The sequence below is a fragment of the Protopterus annectens genome, chromosome 6.part0 (assembly GCF_019279795.1).
Source record: "Protopterus annectens isolate FY-2018-M chromosome 6.part0, PAN1.0, whole genome shotgun sequence".
Classification (NCBI taxonomy): domain Eukaryota; kingdom Metazoa; phylum Chordata; order Ceratodontiformes; family Protopteridae; genus Protopterus; species Protopterus annectens.
The window spans coordinates 1011260369-1011277346 of NC_056737.1; positions in this window are offsets into that span (position 1 = coordinate 1011260369).

A 16978-nucleotide genomic window follows, 5' to 3' on the forward strand; every position below is an offset into this window, starting at 1 on the left:
TATCCTATAATAATATTGCCAGATTTGCTGTTGCCTCTCCTTTTCGAACTCATCACTGTCTAAATCTTAAACAACTTGATTGGTTAGAGTTTCTACACCATCTCCACTTCTCTCAGCTTACAATTGCCCACAAAACCCTACACCAATCCTCCAATACTCCTATTCTTGCAAGCCTCCTTACCCTCTACCAAAATCCGAAAAACCTACGCTCTTCTAATAAACTTCTGATTAACACCTGCAGATCCAACAATTTGGCAGGAGACTCCCTCTGCTGCAATTCCATTGGTAAGCTTTGGAATGCTCTACCCTCTGAACTTACAACTCTCTGCTCTCATGCTCTTTTCAAAAAGAAGCTTAAGCTTCATCTCATGACTCACTGGTTATGTTCCTGTTCTATCCCTGACTAACTGCTGCTTCCTCTCACCTACAACCTCCTGTTTTATCTACCCTTCTCTTCTAACTCTGCTCAGGATGTATCTTTTGACTGAAGTCTTCACATAGATACCGATAGGTCATCAATGTTTATTGCTCTGGCCATGCCTTATACTTTAAAAAAAAAAAAAAAAAAATCATTTTGCTGTATTCCTCTGTATACTTTTTCATGATTGTACTTAATTTGGTGTTTTTTATTGTATATTGTTATTTTGTATATCATTCGTTAATTTCTTGTTTGTACTCAACATGGAGCTTTTCTCCCCGGGCCTCTACTGAAAATGGACATGTATCCAGCTAGACTAGCCCGGTCAACAAATGTAAAATAAAATAAAATAAAATAAATGTGATATAGGGTCTATATTAGAACATCAAAGTTTCAAAACTTCGAATGTTCTAATATCGAACCCTATTCAGCGAAAGCTGAAAACATAGAACATACAGAACAGGTATTTTTTTCCTAGGGTAAAAATTTGCTGTTCCAAAACACTTGCACACAACACAAGCACACCAAACAAACAGCAATCCACACATATATACCTAAAATCTTACATCTAACCCTACACTAAAGTATACATACACCACTAACTATCCACTTACCTTAACCCAAGCCCTAACCCTAAGGTCCATCACTATCGCACACTCACCTCACTCGTGCCCTAACCTTAACTCACCTACCCCACCCTAACCCTCACATCCACACAATCGCACACATACCTAACCAGTGCCTTAACCCTAACTCACCTAATCTGCCCTAACCCTCACGTCCACACAATCGCACACATACCTAACCCGCACCCTAACCCATACTCAATCGCACACTTATCTGTATCCGACCTTTAACCTTCCACCACAGTGCTGAAAATATCGAAGCAACAGAAACGGACAACCAAATTCTTTCCTAGGAAAAAATTTGGTTTTCTGTTGCTTCGTTATTTTCAGCTTTCGCTGAATAGGGTTCGATATTAGAACATTTGAAGTTTTAACTTCGATGCTCTAATATATATATATATATATATATATATATATATATATATATATATATAGATATATATATATATATAGATATATATATATATATATATATATATATATGTTGTAACGTCTGGAAACATTGTATAAAGTGATACTGACCATGTGATATAATTATATATATGTTGTAACTCCTGGAAACATTGTATACAGTGATACTGACCATATGATATAATGTGTATATATATATATATATATATATATATATATATATATATATATATATTGATACTGACCATGTGATATAATGGGTGTATATATATATATATATATATATATATATATATATATATATATATATATATATATATATATATATATCTACACACACACACATGCATATATATATATATATATATATATATATATATATATATATATATATGTTGTAACTCCTGGAAATATTGTATACAGTGATACTGACCATGTGTTAAGATGGAAGTTATACAGTTTAAAATATATAGTCAATATTTAATATCCGATTTACATTTGGATTTTCCCTGGCCAAATAGGAAAATTTACTTTCAAAAAGATTTCATATAAACATAAGTTGTACTCTGATTCTAGAACCAATGGCCATGTTGCCCCCCCCCCCCCCCTCAGCTTGTTTGGGAAGAAGTTGCTGTTTTGGTTTTATCAGATTAGGATGCACTGTGAGAGCTTTTACAATCCCTTGACTAAAGATGATGTGCTACCCTGCTAGTGCCTGGGTGAGCTACAATTATTTAATTTAAATCATAAATGGCTTTACTGCCTTATTGGAAATGCTGCATTAAGATGTTTGGAAGGGCCCACTTTGTCTAGTTTACAGTCAGTATTCTAACAATATGCTGTAGCTCTGACCAATAGCCCCTCCTTGTATGGAAACTGTTTCTTTACATACTAAGGGGGGGGGGTCATAACTATTATATCTCTACAGAGGAATTTTGTTTTTATTTTTATTTTTTTTTTAATGAGTCTATCTAGAAAGAATAAATGAATGCTCTCTTCATAATGATGTTGTGATCACTAAGCACTTGTGAATACAAGATTCTCGTTTCTTTTCAACTTTAGTAGGATAGTTTGCAGTGGGGAGAACAGTCCCTGCATAGAATAGGACTTGCATATATCATTTCCATTTCTGAATCAAAAGCTTAGCTCACTCTCTTTATGAAAAAAATATATATATTGTGGTGAGAGGGTTGAGATGGCTAACCTGTCATGCTCTGTCAGAGGGTTCAAGTTTCTCAGAATTTCCATGGCTAATGTCCACTGATAATCTGTTAGTGACTGCAGAGTTCTTTAACACCTCCACGCTGTTTAATAAGATTAGTAATATGCTCAAAAGTTTTTCATTCACATTTATGTAGTCTCTTATGGACTGCTCCTCCTACCAGCATTTCTGCCTACCATGTTACCACATACATAGCGACATCCCTTCAGTGTGGGCCCTAGTCCGTGACAATTGTTACAGCTAATTCTTCCTGCTTCATTCATCAGGACAGCAGACACTTTACTATTATTATTTATTTATTTATTTTATTTACAGTTTGATTACCGGGGAAGTCCACTGGGCCTAGTGAGCCCGTTTTCAGTGGAGGTCTGGGGAGAAAAGCCCCATGAAACAGATTACAGTGAAGATAGCAGTCCGATAAAAATAAAAGTACAAGTACAAAAACATATCAAATAATACAAAGCGTGAGCAATATTGCCCGTAGTGGAAAAATATCATGCAGATGCATTTCAACAAATTCACATAGTTAAAGTCAAAAGTCAAATCTGTTTACAATATTTACAGAGTGTGAGAGATCGTATGGGAATTAGCTATAGAAGGTTATAGCCAGCTATAAGGTGCTTAGGATCTCAGGAGGATACCCTCCCAGGGGCTTTTGTTAAAGAGTTCTAGGTAGGGAGAATACAGTTAGGAGAGGTAGGTGTAAAGCTGAGTTTTGAAGTTGTTTGTGTTTGACATTTTCCTTAGTGTGGAAGGGACAGAGTTCCATTCCTACGTAAGGAGAAGGAGAGGAGAAGTCATCCAGCAGGACGTTTAGGTTTGTGGACAGTAATCAAGTTTTGGTGTTCAGATCTGAGAGTTCTGTTTAGGGTGTATGGGGGAAGGATGTTAGTTAGAGCTGGGCATTTGGATGGATTAAATATTAGTCTATGTGCTGTAGTGAGCTGGACGAAGTCCAGGTAATTTGTGAATTCTAACCAGTTGAGGGATTGGAGGGTAACAGTGATGAGTGGAATGTTTGGCTTTGGTGGCAAATTTATAACAGCTTTCAAGTTTGGAAGTGATGGAAGAGGACAGGTTAGTTAGTAGTGGGGCAATATACAGAAAGGAGGGAAGAAGGTAAGAGGAGGCAAGAGTCTGCCTGGTAGAAGCAGAGAGGAAGTGGTTGTTCCTGTATAGCATATCTAGTTTTTGGTGGGTTTTCTTTATATTTTGCTGAATATGGATGTCGAACTTGAGGTGTTCGTCTGTAGTTACACCAAGTAGTTTGGCAAAGGGAACAACTTCGATCAGAGAGTTGCTTTGGCTAAGGACTTGGAAGGAATTTTTATCAAGAGAGAAAGATTTTGAGGGTGAGAATAGTATTATTTTAGATTTCTTAGCATTGAGAGAAAGGCGATTTTTGGCACATCCAGATCTTATTAGTTGAGAAGGCAGCCTGAGTTTTAGATAGGTGTTCAGGGAGGTTAGAGGCAAAGCAGATAAGTGTAGAGTCATCTGCATATTGGATGACTTTGGTATTAGGAATAACAGAGTGAAAGTTATTGATAAAGATATTAAACAGCATTGGTCCGAGGATGGACCCCTGTGGTACTCCAGTAGGGGTGGGTAAGAGAGTTGAGGTGCCTTTTTCACATTTCACAGCCTGAGATCTATCTGACACATAGCATGAGAACCAGGAAAGTGTGTTTTGGGAGAGATTTAGGTTTGAGAGGTGACTTAAAAGGTGCTTGTGGGAAACAGTATCGAATGCTTTAGAGAGATCTAGGAGCGCTGTGGATACTAAGTTCCCAGAATCTGAGGCTTGATTTATAATTTCTAAGAATAAGAGTAGAGCTTTTTTGGTGCTATGTCCTGGTTGGAAGCCATGTTGGGTAGGGTAAGAAGTTGTTTTTTAGTCAGAAAGGCATACGTTGGAGGTGGATGCACTTTTCTAGGATTTTGGAGATTTTGGAGGGAGAAAAACTATAGGGTGGAAGCTTGAAATGTTAGTGTTTTTGCCTCCCTTGTGCAGAGGAAGAATAAAGGCAGAATGGCAGAGTTTAAGGACATAGGATTCTTTTATGGATCTATTAATTAGGGTACTAATTGGGAGACAGTATTCTGCTTCGACTAATTTTGCATCCATCACAGAACATTAGTTTCACTAGTCACCTTCACAAGGCATTTGTCCTTTAAATATGCATATTTTACATTGTGTCACTTTTCCAGATTATCAGTTATATTAAAAAAAACAGATCTTTTATCTACATTAGCCAATCCACAAAGTTGTTAGATAGAAATGAAATAGGTAGCTCACCCCTCTTAAGACTGATTTCGTCCATTTCAGTCACAGTTGCTTGAAGAAGCCTTTTAATTTCAATAGAGCAACTGTTATCACCAGACATTCAAAATCAGAGGCATTTGCATGTTCTTCTCTCAGTTTGTATAAATAAATATATATACAAGTAGCATCCAGTATTTAGTTATGCATGACTAAATTTGCTAAAGCACAATGCATTGCAAATGTCTATGCTTTTTCACTGCATGTTGATGATAATCTTGGGATTTGCATCAATAAAGCATTTGACGAATTAAATAATTTCCAAAGTCCTAGAACCATTTTATATTGCATTCAGCATTCTCTAAAATAGATGTGACTAATGGATTAGCTGCCTGTTTGTAAACCTCTTTGGCTATTGTAGTATATATTGGTTACATAAAACATTTCATTATATATATTCTGAGTTTTCATGATAACATTTCTTTTGTTCTTACTAAGTTCACAAAATTCATCAAAGAGTAATGTTTGCCGTTTCTGAGAGTCGATGATACATTTTCCTAACATGATAGCCGTTCCATTATCGCCACAAAGAATGTCTCGTTTCTTTTTATCTGTAAGTTCATCAGAAAATATGGATTCGTTCATTTACATAAAACATGCTTTTTTCCTTTGTGATTCCCTTGCTTCTAAGTTAGGTCAGTTGAATTATTTTGATACTCCCTTTCTTGCTATATAAATGTACCAGTGGTTTAATAATGTCACCTTTAATGTATTTCCATAATTTAAAAGTACAGTCTTTGTAATTATGAAATTTTATATAAACTTGTTTATATATATATATATATATATATATATATATATATATATATATATATATATATATGTGTATATATATATATATATATATTTGGTATTTATGGTGTCTGTTTGCTCTAACTTTATTCTTAAATCCAAAGTACATTTCTATCTGCATGGGCCTGTCGTCCTATTTAAAGTGACATAGTAGTCATTCATTCTGATTTTGTAATACTTTCCCTTTGATTTTTAGCTGTTCTTTAAAAATATTCCCCCAGATTCACTAATCTTCCGTGCAGGACTAGCTTAGTCCTGCATGGAAGCGCCTGTTTAGGAGGAGGATGGCTGTGTTCCATGAATATTAATGAAGGGGCGTTGCCCGACCTCCTAGGCTTACACGGAGCATGTACAGGTGCAGGAGGCGTGTCTGAGAGCAGAGCTCTCAGAATAAACATGCCCCTGCAATGTAGAACAACACAAAGTGGAAATAAATGAGCGAGACCATTCATAGGTGTCCGCATATCCCCACCAACAGTCCCCCATGTGTACAACAGCAACAGGACATAAACATCAAAAAAAGAAACCCCTTTATTTTTTTTTTAAATCCGAGTACAGCTAACTGTAGGTGTGTGGGTATGCCCATTGCTTAGCTATGGTTAAAGCAGCTTAAAAGGCTGAAGAGGATAACAAGGAAGATATATGTAAATGAAGCAGCACAGCAATAGTGTAGTGGGCAGAGCATTTGGCTAATGAGCAGGCATTCCCAGTTCAAGTCCCACTGCAGCACAATCTATTTTACATGACAAAGCATGGTATAACCATTATTTTTATTTCAAAACCCACTAAATAACATATATTTATGAACTGGAGTACTGCAGGAAATGCACATGTGAAGAGTCAGTGTCATAATGAATAAGGCAGTAGTAAGCAGGTGTAAGCAGAGATAAGCAGTAGTAAGTATATGTAAGCACTAGTAAGCGTGTTTAAGAGTGTTTGCATGGGGGTAAGCATTGCTTACACAGATTAAGCAAAGTAGAAGCTAACTGACTGTAAAAAACTATAACTTGAAATAATCAGTGCTTACCACCACGCAAACACATGCAAACTCGCTTACAACTGCTTTAAAGTGCCTTAATCACTCTGTATCCAATGAGCCTTTGTCTGCCCAGCAACAAAATAAACAGCGATGCAGGTCTTAAACCCATGACTCTATACACCACAGTTCCAGTAGCTATCCACCAAGCCATCACAGAAGTACAGAATAATGAGGTGGTAGTAAACATGTCTTCACCATAGTATAACCAAATTGAGCTTGTGACAGGCATCAGTATACAGTCATATGTGCCATAACCAACTACATAACATAAATATGTGAAGTAGAGTACAGCAGTAAGCTCAGAAGTGAGGTGTACTTGTAATAGAGTGTCGAAGTCCCCAATAAAACACAAGGACCCCACAGAGTGTACGTACACATCAATCAGGGCTACTAGGCATACATATAAGGTGTAATGAATAATAACACAATGCCAAAAAGGCATTATAATGAATGCCTACTGTAGGCAACACCAAGCATGGCACAGGCCAGCTTAGGAGGTGTGAGCAATGTGTAGACCAGCTAACTCTTTGTGCCCAGTGGTATACCCCTTTAAACAATATCAGCTTTAGGTAAGCATGTTTGCCCAAAGCTTAGCCTTTTCAAAACCAGCCAATCACGGATAAGTGAGGGAAATCAGCCCTACTTAAACCCAAGAGGTGGGGATACAGCTCATAACTAGTTGTAGCTTCCCCTTGCAGGCACTATGGCAATAAGGGGAGAAGGAGTGCGCTTCCAGGTGCAACGCTGATGCAGCCACAAGTCCAAGGTCATGGTTGGACTCCTAGTTAAAGACCATGTACAGAGACTGCTGCAGGGCCAGTACCAGGGCTCCCAATATAAGGCAGAGGCCTGGGATCATCTCGCACGAGACTTCACCAGTGCCACTGGCATACCCCGAACTGGTGAGCAAGTCAGGCACCACTATGCTGACCTGAAGCAGCAGAAGGGGGACATCTTGGAGGAGTGGCTCCAAAAGGCTACAGCATCAGGGGATGTCCCAGCCATGTGTAAGTATCAGTCCACTACCTGTTTAATAATTGCCAGCTCAGGTATATCATGGCTAGGTATGGCTAAATATTCCTCTTATGTCCCCTACAGACAGCTGCAATGGAGAGGGCCGTGAACCAGGAGGCCCACATCTGCTGGATGGCACTGTTGTGACATGAGGCAGGTTAGTAATACTCATGCTTTTACTGTCATAGAAAATATAAAAGTAGTAGTAAAGTAATTGCTAGTATAAAACCTGTATTGTTCAAGGCAAGTACTGCATACACTAGAGAATATGGCAGGAAGAGTCTCATATTTTTATTATGGCAATAAAAGTGTAGTACCCTGACGAAGCAGATCTAACTGCTGGACTGTATGTGTATATTCTGGAATCATATGGTAATGTAGATTTGCAATCATGTAATAGTACTGTAGTATTAAGCACTGTTACCCAGACCATGCACCATAACGTGAATGTATAGGAATGCCTGTATATGACAGGTGTAATCAATAGACCATTTAGTACAACTGAGAGACACATAGACAGTAAACAGGTGCAAAGCAGACAACAAAACCTGAATAGCACATGTAACTGAGATGTGAACTGTTGTTTAATTAGCACATACAGCCATGGTTTAAATCCTACTAGTGGTAGTAGTCTGCATACAGAATTATACACCACGACTGTACAGATATGTCCAGACTATCTATTAATGTGGCCCATATCTAATGCCTATCAACCTATCTCCCTGGAAATCAGTGGGATGCTCCCAGACATATAGGCAGCAAACAGGAAATACAACTGATTGACACACATCTATGACAACAAACCTGGCACACTAGCAACTCCCCAGTACCTTATGTGACTAAGAAACCATGTATGTCCTATTTACACCCAACCTGTTAAGCTGTGGTCAGAGTGTGTACAGTAACAGAGTGAGATATATGTGCATAATACTAATGTGTAATCTGGAACCTTGTGTGACAACAGTCAGGTAGTGCTAACAAACATTGCTCCCACAGGTACATTGGATATGAACACTGTGCTGTGAAATACAGACCAATATAACCTGTATTGGTACTGTCCACCTGGTATTGTAGGGGATTGTGAGTGTTGCAGTTTCTTTGAATAATAAAGTATCACTGATCACCATCACCCACACTGTGCTACACAATATAACTCTGTAGGAAAGCATGTTTATGTGTGTGTCAGGTCACTAAAGGTGGAAGAGGGCAATATGCTAGATATGTCCAAGCATACCAGCATGTGGTCAATACATGGTCAGGGTCCGTGCAAAAAGAGTTGAATAGCATAGTGCAAAACATCAACCTGGAATCCGGCCGTATGTGTACAGTTAGTCAGTGTTAACAAACATTCCCTCCACAGGTATACCAGGTAAGAGGTGTATACTGCAGGTAAAACCGGTTCATGTTTAATGATGTTGACAGCCATATCAGTGTCCAATATAGGTGTATAGGGTAGTGTAGTAAGACTTGTAAGGTTCAGATAAAAGCACTGACTAGGAAAGTAATGTGGAGTACAGGAATATACTACTTGTTAATTGACATCTTTCTCTCCCCCCACCTTAACTCCAACAATAATCAACATACCCACCCCAGTTGGTATGTACTGACTCTGATAATGGCCAATCGTTTGATAAATATTCTAATGGTTCCCACGCATGTGCCATATTGAATTATTCCAACATTGTTGGTATGGTGCCATCAACATACCTGCATGCTGTTCTTATTACCACTGTGGTCCCATAAATGCATGCGTTCTGTTTGCTATGCAACTGTTCTGTATCTGGTGTCTGGGTTAATGGGAATATCTATGCATGCTGTTATACCTAACCCTGGAATGTGTTGACTATTACTAACCCATATATGATGTTGAAATCTAAACACTACAGCACGCTTGGGAAGGCCGGTTCCAGCGGACCGACCTGTCCCACCTCAGCTAGCCGAGGCACCGGGCACCAGCATGTCTGGGGCCCAACCCCACACTTCCCTGTCTGTTACTCCTGCACCACCTTCGGGTGGAACCACCTCAGGGGATGGGGCTCGCCCCCCTGGGAGTGGATGCAGAAAGGCACTTGTCACCCATCGCCAGGTTGGGGTCGTGGTGTGTAGAGCGATCAATGACCAGGTCAGTGATCTTCTATGCCAGCTTGAGAGCCGAGTGTCGTGATTAGAGAGTCAGCCTTGCTCTATGGCTCAGCTCCCAGTACAGCCACCTTTTGGGCTGTGAAGATGCAGTGTTGACTGCCCATGGGTGGGGACCTCAGTCCCACTGTTACCACTAGGGGGCTTGTGGGCTTCCGATATCCAAGCACCCCTCCCCATCAAGGTGTTTACCCCCCAGATGTGTCATATACCACCCCTGTATGTGTCTTGTGTGTCTTGTCTGTTAACCTACCCAACCTACCTCCCCAAACATACCTACTACCCCTCCCCAACATCCCACTCCCACCTGAAAAAAAAAAGGGCAATCATCTGTTCCCACAACAAATCTCGCCCCATACATAGCTGTCCATTTCGCACGTGTCCACTGGACACATGTAATCTGGTCTAAATGGCATCAAAATTAATTGTTGTTGTCCTCAACTCTCTCCAAGGGGTTTGAGTGTCCAAACCTACCTCCAAATTCAGTGTATATGCACTGCTGTTGCTGTAAAAGAAATGGGCAGCTATGGACCTTGTCTACATCCTTCCTCCACATCCCTAGCTTTTTTGCCTACTGTCTTTCCCTCCTTGGGCCCCTTTTTCACCACTTTCCTATCAACCCTTTTTCTTTTCTTTTAAAGAAATTAGCTGGGGCGTTAGCGTGAGTAAGCAGTTTTAAGCAGCAGTAAGTGGGTTTAAGTCTGTTTGCCCAGGGGTAAGCACTGCCCACACAGGTAAAGCAATGTAGAAGCTAACTGAGTATAAGAAACTGTAATCGGAAGTTAGCAGTGCTTAACTCCACACAAACCCGCACAGACCTGCTTACAACTGCTCAAAAGTGCCTTAATCACTCTGTATCCAATGGGCCGTGCTCTGCCCAGCAAAAAAATAAACAGCTGCTGCAAGGCTCGAACCCAGGACCTACACCCCATAGACAAAGCAATTTATCACTAAGCCATGCCAGATACAAACAAATCTGATATTTTCAGAAACATATCTTCCAGTCCAGTCATGCAACAGTACAGAAAATGTATACCAACATCTAGATGTATGTGTGTGTAAATATATTAATATCTAAACAGATACTACATATCTGTATATGTAGATATATATATATATATATATATATATATATATATATATATATATATATATATATATATATATATATATATATTTCTAAAACTATATACATATATATTAATATATATGAACATATATACATGTAAATGCCTACATTGACAGATATATGTGTCTACACATATATGTCTACATATACACAGTAAGTTACATATGTGTACGCAGATCCATATCTATGTAGGTATATATGGACATAGGTATATATATATATATATATATATATATATATATGTAAGCAGATATATATATATATATATATATATATATATATATATATATATATATATATATATATGTATATAGGTTTATATGGCCATACATCTGCAGATAACAATAGCAGATTAACAAAAAGACATATGTGTCCACATGACCATAAATAAGGATAGAGAGGCACCACACAATATACGTCTTGTACGAATAGGCACCCCACCCCCCAGCCAAACATGTCCACCCTGAAATACACTACCAAGTGTTGCAGATCCCATAACCAGGACCTGACACAACATGGGCACAAGATGTTAACAGTACTACATACCACTTGTATGATGTCAAGCTGGTATTGGTAACATATCATGCAGTACAGTCTGCCTCCCATAGGAAATGTAAAATGTGGAAGCCATCAACATCCCCAGGATACAGCTACACAGACACAGATATGCAGATACATATAAATATATATATATATATATATATATATATATATATATATATATATATATATATATATATATATATATATATACACATATATATATATATATAGATATACATAGGTTCATAGGTTCATAGGTAGGTACTAGGCTATTGGCCCTAGGGCTTATACAAACCTAGCCAAAAAGGTACCCTAGCTTTCGCCACCCAAGAAAATTATTTTCCTGTGCCCCTGTCAAGCAGAGCCACATAAGTGATCCCAGGGCTGAATTTCCTATTACCCATCCAATCATCAATATTTGTCTTGAAGAGTGCTAATGAGGAGTTCTGTTTGACATAGACAGGTAGTCTGTTCCAGAGTATGGGAAGTTTCTGAGACAGTAATCTATCCCTCCAGCATGTTCTGTTTATTGTGGTGACAAGGTTTAGGTTCCTTGAGTGTGTAGCTCTGAGAGATTGGGATTTCTTTAAGTGGAGCATGTCCAACAGCTCTGGGTTTGACATAGCTTTGTATGTTAGGCAGAGATCACCTCTGAGTAGGCGATATGCAACGGAGTAAAGCTGGAGTTTTTTGAGTCGGTCTGTTTAAGGCATCCGTTTGAGGCGAGTAATCCTCTTTGTGAGGTATTTTTGCAGCTTTTCCAGTTGTTGTAGATGTCTTGTGAGGTACATAACAAAAGGGGAGTTGTACTCTATAATGGGTCTAATGAGTGATGGGTACAGGGGAACAATGACCTCTTTTTTTCTGGATGAGAAACCTTTTGTGATGAGGTGTGCCACATAGAAGGATTTACTGACCACTGTAGCAATGTGATTATCAAAGGAGAGACTACTGTCCACTTGTGTCCCTAGGTCTCTTATCACACTTTCGGTGTTAAGTAGACTACCGCCTATGTGGTAGTTCATGGGTACAGAGTTTTTACCAAAGGGGATGACAATGCACTTTTTGGTATTGGGCTTGAGACCATGGCTTTGACACCAGACATCTGTCTCAGTGAGGCCCTTTTGTAGGATGTCCACATCATTAGGAGCTTCAATTATGGCTCCTAGTTGGCAGTCATCTGCAAATTTAGTTAGCCAAAGACCTTCTGTGTTAGCCTGTACTTCAGAGAAGTAGATACGAAAAAGAAGAGGACCCAGGACTGAACCCTGTGGTACTCCACTTGTCACTGGTCTGAAGTCTGATTTGGAGTCTGCTACTTTCACAGTGTGGGTTCTGTCAGTAAGACAGTTGGCAACCCATCTTGTGACATAGGTTCATAGGTAGGTACTAGGCTATCGGCCCAAGGGCTTATGTAAGCCTAGCCAACAAGGTTCCCTGGCTTACTCCACCCAAGAAAGTTATTTTCCTGTGCCACTGTCAAGCAGAGGCACAGAAGTGATCCCCTGGGTGTATTTCCTATTTCCCATCCACTCATCAAGATTTTTCTTGAAGAGTGCTAATGAAGAACTTTGCTTGGCATAGATGGGTAGCCTGTTTCAGAGTATGGGAAGTCTCTGGGACAGGAACCTATCCCTCCAGCATGTCCTGTTTATTGTGGTGGCATGGTTTAGGTCCCTAGAGCGTGTAGCTCGGAGGGGTTGGGATTTCTTTAGGTGTAGCATGTCCAACAGCTCAGGGTTTAACATAGCTTTATATGTTAGGCAGAGATCACCTCGGAGTAGGCAATATGCTATGGAGTAAAGCTGGAGATTTTGAGGTGGTCAGTGTAGGGCATTTGTTTAAGGCCAGTAATCCTCTTTGTGAGGTACTTCTGTGGCCTTTCCAGCTGCTGCAGATGTCTTGTGAGGGACATTCCAAAAGGGGCGTTGTACTCTATAATGGGTCTAATGAGTGTTGAGTAGAGGGGAACAATGACCTCTTTTTTCCTGGATGAGAACCCTTTTATGATGAGGTGTGCTACGTAGAAGGACTTCCTGACTACTGTGGCGATGTGACTATCAAAGGAGAAACTATTGTCCACCTGGGTCCCAGGGTCTCTTATCATGCATTCGGTGTTAAGTAGATTGCTGCCTATGTGGTAGTTCATGGGTACAGAACTTTTACCAAAGGGGATGACACTGCACTTTTTGGCATTGAGCTTGAGGCCATGGCTCTGACACCAGGCATCTGTCTCAGTGAGGCTCTTTTGTAGGATGTCCACATCATTTAGGGACTTGACTATGGCTCCTAGTTTGCAGTCATCTGCAAACTTCCTTAGCCAGAGGCCTTCTGTGTTAGCCTGTACTTGAGAGAAGTAGATACCAAACAAAAGAGGTCCCAGGATGGAACCCTGTGGTACTTCACTTGTCACTGCTTTGAGGTCAGATTTGCAGTCTGCAACTTTTACAGTGTGGATTCTGTCAGTGAGCCAGTTGGCAACCCATCTTGTGATGTAGGGATTTATACCTAGTTTAGTGAGTTTAGCTATAATTCCAGAATGGGGGATGGTGTCAAAAGCCTTGGCGAGGTCAAGATAGGCTGTGTGAACCACCTTTCCCTCATCTACGGGTTTGGTGACTGCCTCAAAGAAGACGATTAGGTTCAAGAGGCATGATCTGCCTTTCACAAACCCGAACTGGGTGGGATCCAGAGTATGGAGGTTACCAATGTCTTTGTTTATGAGTTCCATGATGATACGTTCTATGGCCTTGCAGACCAGGCTCGTCAGGCTAATAGGTCGATAGTTCCCGGGATCAGTGGTGGCTCTCCCTTTGTGGAGTGGGATAACTGTTGCTGTGCACCATTCAGCCTGATGCGAGGTTATTATTGAACATGGTGCTTAAGTGGAGAGCCAGTTCGTTCTGAAGTTCATGTAAAACACAGCCTGGGATGTTGTCCGGTCCCATGGATGCTGTGTTTTTGGCTTTAGAGAGTGCATCTTTTACCTGCATAGTTGTGATTACAGGGAATCTGCATTCTTCCTGTATAGATATGGGCTCTTTAGGGGGTGAGAGGGGGGGGGTAAAGTTAGCACTGAACATATCTGCCAGGATGTTGGCAATATCAGTTGGTTCTGTAATTTTCGAAGGGATAGGGATAGACATAGGGATTTATACCTAGTTTATTGAGTTTATCTATAATTCCAGAGTGGGGCATGGTGTTGAAAGCCTTGGCAAGATCTAGCTAGGCTGTGTGAATCACCTTACCCTCATCTATGGCTTTGGTGACTACTTCGAAGATGTCTATCAGGTTTAGGAGACATGATCTGCCTTTTACAAACCTGAACTGTGTGAGGCCAGAGTTTGGAGATCTCCAGTGTCTTTGTTTATGAGTTCCATGATGATACGTTCCATGGCCTTGCAGACCAGACTCATCAGGCTAATGGGGCAGTAGTTCCCAGGGACTGTTGTGGCCCCCCTTTGTGGAGTGGGATAACCATCGTTGTGTGCCATTCAATGGGCACAAAGCCTGAGGTGAGGCAATGATGGAACATGGTACTTAGGTGGGGTGCCAGTTCATTCTGTAGTTCATGTAGAAGGCAGCCTGGGATGTTGTCAGGTCCCATGGATGCTGTGTTCTTGGCTTTGGAGAGTGAGGTTTTTACCTGTGCAGCCGTGATTACAGGAACTTTGCATTCTTCCGGTATACAGATGGGCCCTTTAGGGGGTGAGAGGGGGGTAAAGTTAGCACTGAACCTATCTGCCAGGATGTTGACAATATCAGTTGGTTCTGTATATTTAGTGTCATTGTGCTGTAACTCAGAGGAGATCTGAGTGTTGCCATTGAGATTCTTGACATAGCTATAGAATGCTTTGTGGTTGTCTTTAGAATCAGTGGTGATTTTATTTTCATAACTAGCTTTGGAGGATTTTATGAGGGATCTCAGCTTCTTACTGAGGCTGACCAGGGAGTTCCTCCAATCGTGGGATTTTACTCTTTTTTGCAACAGTTTCTTTCTTCTATTGTCGTTTGTTTATGGCAGAAGACCGCCAGATTGGCTTCCTTTTTTTGGAGGATAACATCTTGGTTCTGTTAGGGATAGCACGATCCATGCACTCGTGTAAGTGCTTATAAAGTGCATTTGTGTAGGAGTCATACCTCTATTGTCCATCTGCATGGGTGTCATGAAGTTTGCCACTTCTGTCTTAAGAAGGCTTTGGAAAATATTTTTATGGTTGTTTTCCTAATGGGGGTGGAAGCAGAATGTGGATGTCTAGGGTGATTAGCTTGTGGTCGGATCTGACCAACAAGGAGCTGACCTCTGGTGTGGAACACCAGTCGCCAATGTTGGTGATGACCAGGTGTAGGATATTGCTGCCCCTGGTGGGGGTGTGGATAAGTTGATCCAAGGTGTTGGAATTGATGAGTTCCAAAAAACGTTGAGCAAAAGAGTTGGTACACGAGTAGTTTTCCCAGTTAATGATAGGGTAGTTGAAATCACCCATTATTAGAATGTTGGGTTGTACCTTAATATTTTCCAGTGTATCGAGAAATGAGGAGTGGGAATCCTGGGTCATGGTGGGGGGTCTGTAGCAAGCTACAATCGGGATTGCAGTTTTGCCCAGAGTTAGTTGAACTTGGATAATCTCGGATGCATTATGCTGAGCAACTAGCTTGGAGGTGTGAATATCCTTAATGAATATGGACACACCTCCACCTTTAGTGTTTCGGTCCGGGTTTGGTCGCCGAAAGATGTGGTATGAATTATAGCCTGGTAATGCAGGGGTGCTGTCTGGAGCTTTGAACCAGGTCTCTGTCACTGCGCAGATGTCAATGTTCTCCATTTTAAGGAGTGCCTCGAGTGAGTGCATTTTGAGGTTTAGACTTCTAGCATTGAGTAGCATTACCCTCAGATTTTGCTTGCTTGTACCTATTACGGCTGCGAACTTGTCATTTGAACCTTGCCTAAAAAGGCACTATAGGGGTGGCAAGAGCCTTTGCCAGTATCCAGAATCCCAAGGGCAAAAGGTCTAGGTCATCTCTGGCAAAGCAGCGCGGTCTGTCTATCATGTCATCCCAGGCAGACAGATACTGGATTCCCTTAGAATGATGCCAGAAGCTTAGCCAGTTGTTAAAGTCAATCATTTTGTCCTTGTACTGTGGTATCATTCTGGGTGATGGCAGGATGCTACTCAGGGCTAGGGTCATACCTTGTTCCAAAAAAGCCACCAACTCGTTGGAATACACACGGCAAAATAACACTTTACTAAAAAATAGTAAACATATATAAAAAGTGAGCACTTTCACAGAGTCCTCTCTGCTTCCTCAGACATACTACAG